Below are 9,698 nucleotides of genomic sequence, written 5' to 3' on the forward strand. Positions count from 1 at the left end.
AATTGCCATCAAAGGCGTATGAAGAAATGGCAATCGGTACACATGATCTCTGTAGTCATGTGATCAAGACGAGTCTGTTGGATTTCTCAGATTGTACACTGATTGGCTAAGATTGCCTTCCAAAGTTTTCAGGAGTGGCCCGTTTTGTACAAAATGCTGCACATGTTCTGCTCATCCAGAATTCTATCCTCAGAGATGCTATGAGTGATCTGGCTCTGCATTTCCTCAACAAAATGAAGAAAATTGTTGCAAAAACAAATAAAAAAAAACATCCTCCTAAACATTGTGCCACAACATCACACACACTCCTATCCTCCTGGTGGAGACCTGTGCCCGGAAGGGCACTTTTTCTAGTTTATAATGCGTTTCTTCTGCTGTGTCTTAATGCTGCGTGTCTAGATGTCTCAATGCTTCATGTCTTAATGCTGCGTGTCTAGATGTCTCAATGCTTCATGCTTCAGTGTCTCAATGCTTCATGTCTAGATGTCTCAATGCTTCATGCTTCAGTGTCTCAATGCTTCATGTCTAGATGTCTCAATGCTTCATGTCTAGATGTCTCAATGCTTCATGTCTCAATGCTTCATGTCTAGATGTCTCAATGCTTCATGTCTCAATGCTTCATGTCTAGATGTCTCAATGCTTCATGTCTCAATGCTTCATGTCTAGATGTCTCAATGCTTCATGTCTCAATGCTTCATGTCTAGATGTCTCAATGCTTCATGTCTCAATGCTTCATGTCTAGATGTCTCAATGCTTCATGTCTCAATGCTTCATGTCTAGATGTCTCAATGCTTCATGTCTCAATGCTGCGTGTCTAGATGTCTCAATGCTTCATGTCTCAATGCTTCATGTCTAGATGTCTCAATGCTTCATGTCTCAATGCTTCATGTCTAGATGTCTCAATGCTTCATGTCTCAATGCTTCATGTCTAGATGTCTCAATGCTTCATGTCTCAATGCTTCATGTCTAGATGTCTCAATGCTTCATGTCTCAATGCTTCATGTCTAGATGTCTCAATGCTTCATGTCTCAATGCTTCATGTCTCAATGCTTCATGTCTAGATGTCTCAATGCTTCATTAATGCTGCGTGTCTAGATGTCTCAATGCTTCATGTCTAGATGTCTCAATGCTTCATGCTTCAGTGTCTCAATGCTTCATGTCTAGATGTCTCAATGCTTCATGTCTCAATGCTTCATGTCTAGATGTCTCAATGCTTCATGTCTCAATGCTTCATGTCTAGATGTCTCAATGCTTCATGTCTCAATGCTTCATGTCTAGATGTCTCAATGCTTCATGTCTCAATGCTTCATGTCTAGATGTCTCAATGCTTCATGTCTCAATGCTTCATGTCTAGATGTCTCAATGCTTCATGTCTCAATGCTACGTGTCTAGATGTCTCAATGCTTCATGTCTCAATGCTTCATGTCTAGATGTCTCAATGCTTCATGTCTCAATGCTTCATGTCTAGATGTCTCAATGCTTCATGTCTCAATGCTTCATGTCTAGATGTCTCAATGCTTCATGTCTCAATGCTTCATGTCTAGATGTCTCAATGCTTCATGTCTCAATGCTTCATGTCTAGATGTCTCAATGCTTCATGTCTCAATGCTTCATGTCTCAATGCTTCATGTCTAGATGTCTCAATGCCTCATTAATGCTGCGTGTCTAGATGTCTCAATGCTTCATGTCTAGATGTCTCAATGCTTCATGTCTCAATGCTTCATGTCTAGATGTCTCAATGCTTCATGTCTCAATGCTTCATGTCTAGATGTCTCAATGCTTCATGTCTCAATGCTTCATGTCTCAATGCTTCATGTCTAGATGTCTCAATGCTTCATTAATGCTGCGTGTCTAGATGTCTCAATGCTTCATGTCTAGATGTCTCAATGCTTCATGTCTAGATGTCTCAATGCTTCATGTCTAGATGTCTCAATGCTTCATGTCTAGATGTCTCAATGCTTCTTAATGCTGCGTGTCTAGATGTCTCAATGCTTCATGTCTAGATGTCTCAATGCTTCATGTCTAGATGTCTCAATGCTTCTTAATGCTGCGTGTCTAGATGTCTCAATGCTTCATGTCTAGATGTCTCAATGCTTCATGTCTAGATGTCTCAATGCTTCATGTCTAGATGTCTCAATGCTTCTTAATGCTGCGTGTCTAGATGTCTCAATGCTTCATGTCTAGATGTCTCAATGCTTCTTAATGCTGCGTGTCTAGATGTCTCAATGCTTCATGTCTAGATGTCTCAATGCTTCTTAATGCTGCGTGTCTAGATGTCTCAATGCTTCTTAATGCTGCGTGTCTAGATGTCTCAATGCTTCTTAATGCTGCGTGTCTAGATGTCTCAATGCTTCTTAATGCTGCGTGTCTAGATGTCTCAATGCTTCATGCCTTAATGCTGCGTGTCTAGATGTCTCAATGCTTCATGCTTCAGCACTTTGAACTGCCTTGTTGTTGAAATGTGCCATGCAAATAAAAGTAGGGCGCACACATCCCACAAAATATGAAATCACACAACAAACGAGTGTTTTTTTTGGTTTTTTCTGCATGCCAACAAGGGATTTATTGCTGCTAATCTGTCAGGGATGTGTTATTTGCGGGGACGAAGCCGCCAGTCTCTTTATTATTAATTTCAGACCCTGTTACAGTAGCAGCGCAATCAAATGTGTGAAGGGGCGTGAAGCATGCCCCGCCGCATGGGTCTCCTCGAAGGGGCGTGAAGCATGCCCCGCCGCATGGGTCTCCTCGCTGTGTGAAGGGGCGTGAAGCATGGCCCGCCGCATGGGTCTCCTCGCTGTGTGAAGGGGCGTGAAGCATGCCCCGCCGCATGGGTCTCCTCGAAGGGGCGTGAAGCATGCCCCGCCGCATGGGTCTCCTCGCTGTGTGAAGGGGCGTGAAGCATGCCCCGCCGCATGGGTCTCCTCGAAGGGGCGTGAAGCATGCCCCGCCGCATGGGTCTCCTCGCCTGATCACGGCCGCACATTAACCCATTTTGGGCGGGAACGCTTTTTGGTGTTTTAAGCGTTATGTCATATACTTTAGCTATTGAAAAATAGAAGATCTACAAGCTCGTAGCGCGGCACCGAGTGTTTTAAGCGTTATGTCATATACTATAGCTATTGAAAAATAGAAGATCTACAAGCTCGTAGCGCGGCACCGAGTGTTTTAAGCGTTATGTCATATACTATAGCTATTGAAAAATAGAAGATCTACAAGCTCGTAGCGCGGCACCGAGTGTTTTAAGCGTTATGTCATATACTATAGCTATTGAAAAATAGAAGATCTACAAGCTCGTAGCGCGGCACCGAGTGTTTTAAGCGTTATGTCATATACTTTAGCTATTGAGAAATAGCAGATCTACAAGCTCGTAGCGCGGCACCGAGTGTTTTAAGCGTTATGTCATATACTTTAGCTATTGAGAAATAGCAGATCTACAAGCTCGTAGCGCGGCACCGAGTGTTTTAAGCGTTATGTCATATACTTTAGCTATTGAGAAATAGCAGATCTACAAGCTCGTAGCGCGGCACCGAGTGTTTTAAGCGTTATGTCATATACTTTAGCTATTGAGAAATAGCAGATCTACAAGCTCGTAGCGCGGCACCGAGTGTTTTAAGCGGTATGTCATATACTTTAGCTGTTGAAAAATAGCAGATCTACAAGCTCGTAGCGCGGCACCGAGTGTTTTAAGCGGTATGTCATATACTTTAGCTGTTGAAAAATAGCAGATCTACAAGCTCGTAGCGCGGCACCGAGTGCCGCACTACGAGCTTGTAAATCTGCAATTTTTGAAAAATCGTGAAAATGTGGTGCAAATCTTTGAATATATTTTTTGCTTCTTGGGGGGGGGGGGGGGGGGGGGGGTTCCTGGAACAACATATTTTCAGATGGGGGGGGGGGGGGTCGGCGGCCAATTAAATATATTTTTGGGGGTCCTTGACACACGTTTGAGAACCACTGACATAAAAACAAGGGTTTTTCAAGACATTATTTTGTAGAATCGTCCTCGGGTCTAAACGGGTTAAAATGATTTGATCTTAATCTCTTTGGGAGAGATGCTCATTTTGCACAACCTTAATTAACCTTTCTCAAAAACAAAGCCATTGCTAGTGAGTGTTTTATTTTATTTGTTGGAAACCACTTCCACAACCCTCTGATATACTTCCTAAACCACTTCAACAACCCTCTGATATACTTCCTAAACCACTTCAACAACCCTCTGATATACTTCCTAAACCACTTCAACAACCCTCTGATATACTTCCTAAACCACTTCAACAACCCTCTGATATACTTCCTAAACCACTTCAACAACCCTCTGATATACTTCCTAAACCACTTCAACCCTCTGATATACTTCCTAAACCACTTCAACCCTCTGATATACTTCCTAAACCACTTCACCAACCCTCTGATATACTTCCTAAACCACTTCAACAACCCTCTGATATACTTCCTAAACCACTTCCACAACCCTCTGATATACTTCCTAAACCACTTCCTAAACCCTCTGATATACTTCCTAAACCCTCTGATATACTTCCTAAACCACTTCAACAACCCTCTGATATACTTCCTAAACCCTCTGATATACTTCCTAAACCCTCTGATATACTTCCTAAACCACTTCAACAACCCTCTGATATACTTCCTAAACCACTTCAACAACCCTCTGATATACTTCCTAAACCACTTCAACAACCCTCTGATATACTTCCTAAACCACTTCAACAACCCTCTGATATACTTCCTAAACCACTTCAACAACCCTCTGATATACTTCCTAAACCACTTCAACAACCCTCTGATATACTTCCTAAACCACTTCAACAACCCTCTGATATACTTCCTAAACCACTTCAACAACCCTCTGATATACTTCCTAAACCACTTCCACAACCCTCTGATATACTTCCTAAACCCTCTGATATACTTCCTAAACCACTTCAACAACCCTCTGATATACTTCCTAAACCACTTCAACAACCCTCTGATATACTTCCTAAACCACTTCAACAACCCTCTGATATACTTCCTAAACCACTTCAACAACCCTCTGATATACTTCCTAAACCACTTCAACAACCCTCTGATATACTTCCTAAACCCTCTGATATACTTCCTAAACTAATGCTTTAGCTGACCGGGGTCGCCTCGGGGTCCCACTCTTTCCTTCCCTCCACAACCTACAGTACCTAAAAGATAGTTGACCTATTTAGGGTCACACGATCTACACGATCTACACGCTCTACACGATCTACACGCTCTACACGCGATCTACACAATCTACACGATCTACACAATCTACACGATCTACACGATCTACACAATCTACACAATCTACACACGATCTACACGATCTACACGATCTACACGCTCTACACAATCTACACACGATCTACACGATCTACACGATCTACACGCTCTACACGCTCTACACGCGATCTACACGATCTACACACGATCTACACGATCTACACACGATCTACACGATCTACACAATCTACACACGATCTACACGATCTACACACGATCTACACGATCTACACGATGTACACACGATCTACACGATCTACACAATCTACACACGATCTACACGATCTACACACGATCTACACGATCTACACGATGTACACACGATCTACACGATCTACACAATCTACACACGATCTACACGATCTACACACGATCTACACGATCTACACGATCTACACACGATCTACACGATGTACACACGATCTACACGCGATCTACACGATCTACACGATCTACACGATGTACACACGATGTACACACGATGTACACACGATCTACACACGATGTACACGATCTACACACGATGTACACGATGTACACACGATCTACACGCTCTACACGATGTACACACGATCTACACGCTCTACACGATGTACACAATGTACACGATGTACACACGATCTACACGCTCTACACAATGTACACGATGTACACACGATCTACACGCTCTACACGCTCTACACGCTCTACACGATGTACACACGATCTACACGCTCTACACGCTCTACACGATGTACACACGATCTACACGCTCTACACGATGTACACAATGTACACGATGTACACACGATCTACACGCTCTACACAATGTACACGATGTACACACGATCTACACGCTCTACACGCTCTACACGATGTACACACGATCTACACGCTCTACACGCTCTACACGCTCTACACGATGTACACACGATCTACACGCTCTACACGCTCTACACGATGTACACGATCTACACGCTCTACACGCTCTACACGCTCTACACGATGTACACACGATCTACACGCTCTACACGCTCTACACGATGTACACGATCTACACGCTCTACACGCTCTACACGCTCTACACGATGTACACACGCTCTACACGCTCTACACGCTCTACACGCTCTACACGATGTACACACGATCTACACGCTCTACACGCTCTACACGCTCTACACGATGTACACACGCTCTACACGCTCTACACGCTCTACACGCTCTACACGATGTACACACGCTCTACACGCTCTACACGCTCTACACGATCTACACGATCCACACGCTACAAGTTTGCAGTGGTGGAAAAAGTACTCAGTTGTTTTACTTAAGTAAAAGTACCAATACTGCAATTTAGAACCACTTTGTTACAAGTAAAAGTACGGAATTGAAAATGTATTTGAGTAAAAGTACAAATGTATCAGCATCAAAATGTACTTAAAGTACTAAAAGTAAAAGTACTCATATTGCAGAATGTCCCATTTGAATTTCAAGCAGATCTACAAGCTGCAATGCATTGTTGTGAGCTTGTAGATCTGCTATTTTCAAATGGCCCGAAATATGTAGGGTTGAAGTGGTTAATGTATGTGTTCTAATCAAAATTAAAATCTCCAAAGTAACTAGTAACTAAAGTTTTCAAATGATTGTAGTGGAGTAAAAGTACAAATGTTGGCTCTGAGACGTAGTGGAGTAGAAGTAAAAGTACTGGAAATACTCAAGTAAAGTACAAATACCTCAAACTTGTACTTAGTTACTTTCCACCACTGCCAGTTTGTACGTAGATCGACTACGTCCGGCGATTGTTCCTCCCAGAATAGATCGACTACGTCCGGCGATTGTTCCTCCCAGAATAGCGAGGCTACATCATGGGGTTCAAGTGGTTAACCTCACTTTCTGTAACAGCTAGATAAAAACAATTTATGTTGTTTTTTATTGTTTTGTTTATCTCCACATATTTGGTGTGCTTTTCATCTTGCTCTTTGTGTGCACCAGCAGTACATAAAACTACCACACGACAATATCCCAGATCCAAGGTTTTTGAAATGGAATCGCGCTGCGAAGCGCTGAGAGCTTGTAGATCAGGGGGAGGGGAGGGGAGGGGAGGGGGGGAAGGGAAGAGGAGGAGAGGAGAGGAGGGGAGGGGAGGGGAGGGGAGAGGAGGGGAGGGGATAGGAGGCTGCGACGCGTTGAGAGCTTGTAGATCAGGGGGAGGGGAGGGGAGGGGGGGAAGGGAGGGGAGGGGAGGGGAGGGGAGGAGAGGAGGAGGAGGGGAGGGGAGGCTGCGACGCGTTGAGAGCTTGTAGATCAGCTATTTTTCGGGGGTGCAACGCTGCACCCCTTTCTCTACTGGAGATGCAGGTGTAACGACATGGATTTAGAAACTAATTAGTTCAATGCAAAATGCTGCGTTCAAGTTCAGGAGTTCAAAAAAACAATTCTCCTGAACGCTGCCTTCCTTCCGGCATGGCATGGAAAGGAGAGGAGGAGAGGAGAGGGGGAGGGGAGGGGAGGGGAGGGGAGGGGAGGGGAGAGGAGAGGAGAGGAGAGGAGAGGAGAGGAGAGGAGAGGAGAGGAGGGGAGGGGAGGGGAGAGGAGAGGAGAGGAGAGGAGAGGAGGGCATTTTGCATTTCTTCCACCATGTAGGAAAAAGTAAACGCTGCATTTGTGGTCTGGTTTAAGGGCAGTTGTTTTACAGACGGGTAAAAGGGGCAGGGGCTGAAGCCCCCTTTGATGTCCATGTGTGCACGTCCCTGAAAGTCAAACTTTTGTAATATAAAATGATTGTGTTGAAGCAAGGACCCTCTAGGACCCTGCAGGCATGTACAGTAATGAGTCCCAGGATGCAGGGAAGTCATATTTTGACATTTTTACAAATTGCAGCATTTACTGTAACTCCCATTTCATTTTATATGGTAATAATGTGGTTATATTCATGAAGAAAACAGAAGAATATTATATATAATATTAATTATTTATGATTAAATATTAATATTATATATATATATAGAATATTTTTAATCTCTGTACATTTTGAAAACCTTTTTAGAAGTTTCAACTTTACGAAAAATGTTCGTCGGCTACCTTTTTTCACTGACGAAAACTAAATGAAAACTAAGCGATGATGACTAAAACTAAGACAAAAATATATTGACAATTTAATCAACAAATAAAAACTAGACTAAAATGTTAGGAAGGGACTAGTGGACAAGAGATCCAGTATAAGTAATTTTACACTTGGTTGAATGCTGAAAATAGCCGATCTACAAGCCCACAACGCGTCGCAGCGCAAAGCATTGTGGGCTTGTAGAGTGTAAAAAGTGTAAAAACAGTCATTACGACGGCATCAAGGCCCACCAAAATACATTTTAGTCGACTAAATCCCCTGTAGATTTAGTCGACTAAAATCTTATGATATTAAGTCGACTAAAACTAGACTAACACTAAGACATTCCTGGTGACTAAAATGTGACTAAAACTAACGGAAAACTATTCAAAAGACTATGACTAAAACTAAAATTGCTGCCAAAAACTACACCGCTTAGCAGTAGCGTTGTTTTTTTCCAAACGCTTCGCATGATAACTTTGCTTATGAATGGTCCCAATTTACACGTTATCCCTTTCCCAGGCACCGTTGCTCACCTCTCCTCTCCCGACTGTTACAGGGAAGAAAAAACAACGTCTGGAAGCCAAGAGAAGGTTTTATCGCCCCCCTTGGCTCCGTGATATGATGCGTACTTATCGTCCTTTTTTTTTTACATGTGCGCTAGATTTGTCACAGATGTGTCTGGACAAACACAGATGGACAGACACACATCTGCTTCCTCCATTCTTCAGGTACACTAGGTCCCCACGTGAGACTTCAAACGGCCCGGGGTCAGCGCCAAGCGCTACTTGTCCACAGTGATTTAGTGGGGGTGAGGGGTGTCGAGCGGAGGGCGGGGGAGGGTCTCTGTAGAGACTAGAGCAAACGGTCCGAGCACGCGCACGCACACACGCACGCACACAAATGGACAGGAACCTATACACACACACACTATGACACATGCGGTGGATTATATCTCTGAATGGGAGTCATACAACCAGATTGGAGCAGACACACATTCAGTATACTGACTCACGCACGCACGCACGCACGCACGCACGCACGCACGCACACACGCACGCACGCACGCATACGGTGAAGGCAGACAGTAAGCAGGGCCACATGTGTCCTTGGGAGCCGTTTAATATGAGAGTATGGTAGCTAAAGACCTTGAGGGGATAGACAACAGACCCACTGTACCTGGAAGTGGACATGGCTGCCCAGTAAAACGCTGCTACCGGGACAACGTGTGTGTGTGTGCGTGTGTGTGTGTGTGTGTGTGTGTGTGTGTGTGTGTGTGTGGACAACCATGGGCTGCTGCTTG

The 9,698-nt window shown here is 43.9% G+C and overlaps 1 protein-coding gene across 1 annotated transcript in view; it reads right to left on the reverse strand.

The window, feature by feature from the left end:
• The window catches only part of ccdc138 (coiled-coil domain containing 138), a 76,793-nt gene that overhangs the window by 6,494 nt on the left and 60,601 nt on the right, over nt 1-9,698 (reverse strand). The window lies entirely within an intron of this gene.

The sequence above is a fragment of the Electrona antarctica genome, assembly GCF_951216825.1.
Source record: "Electrona antarctica genome assembly, contig: scaffold_80, whole genome shotgun sequence".
Taxonomy (NCBI): Eukaryota; Metazoa; Chordata; class Actinopteri; order Myctophiformes; family Myctophidae; genus Electrona; species Electrona antarctica.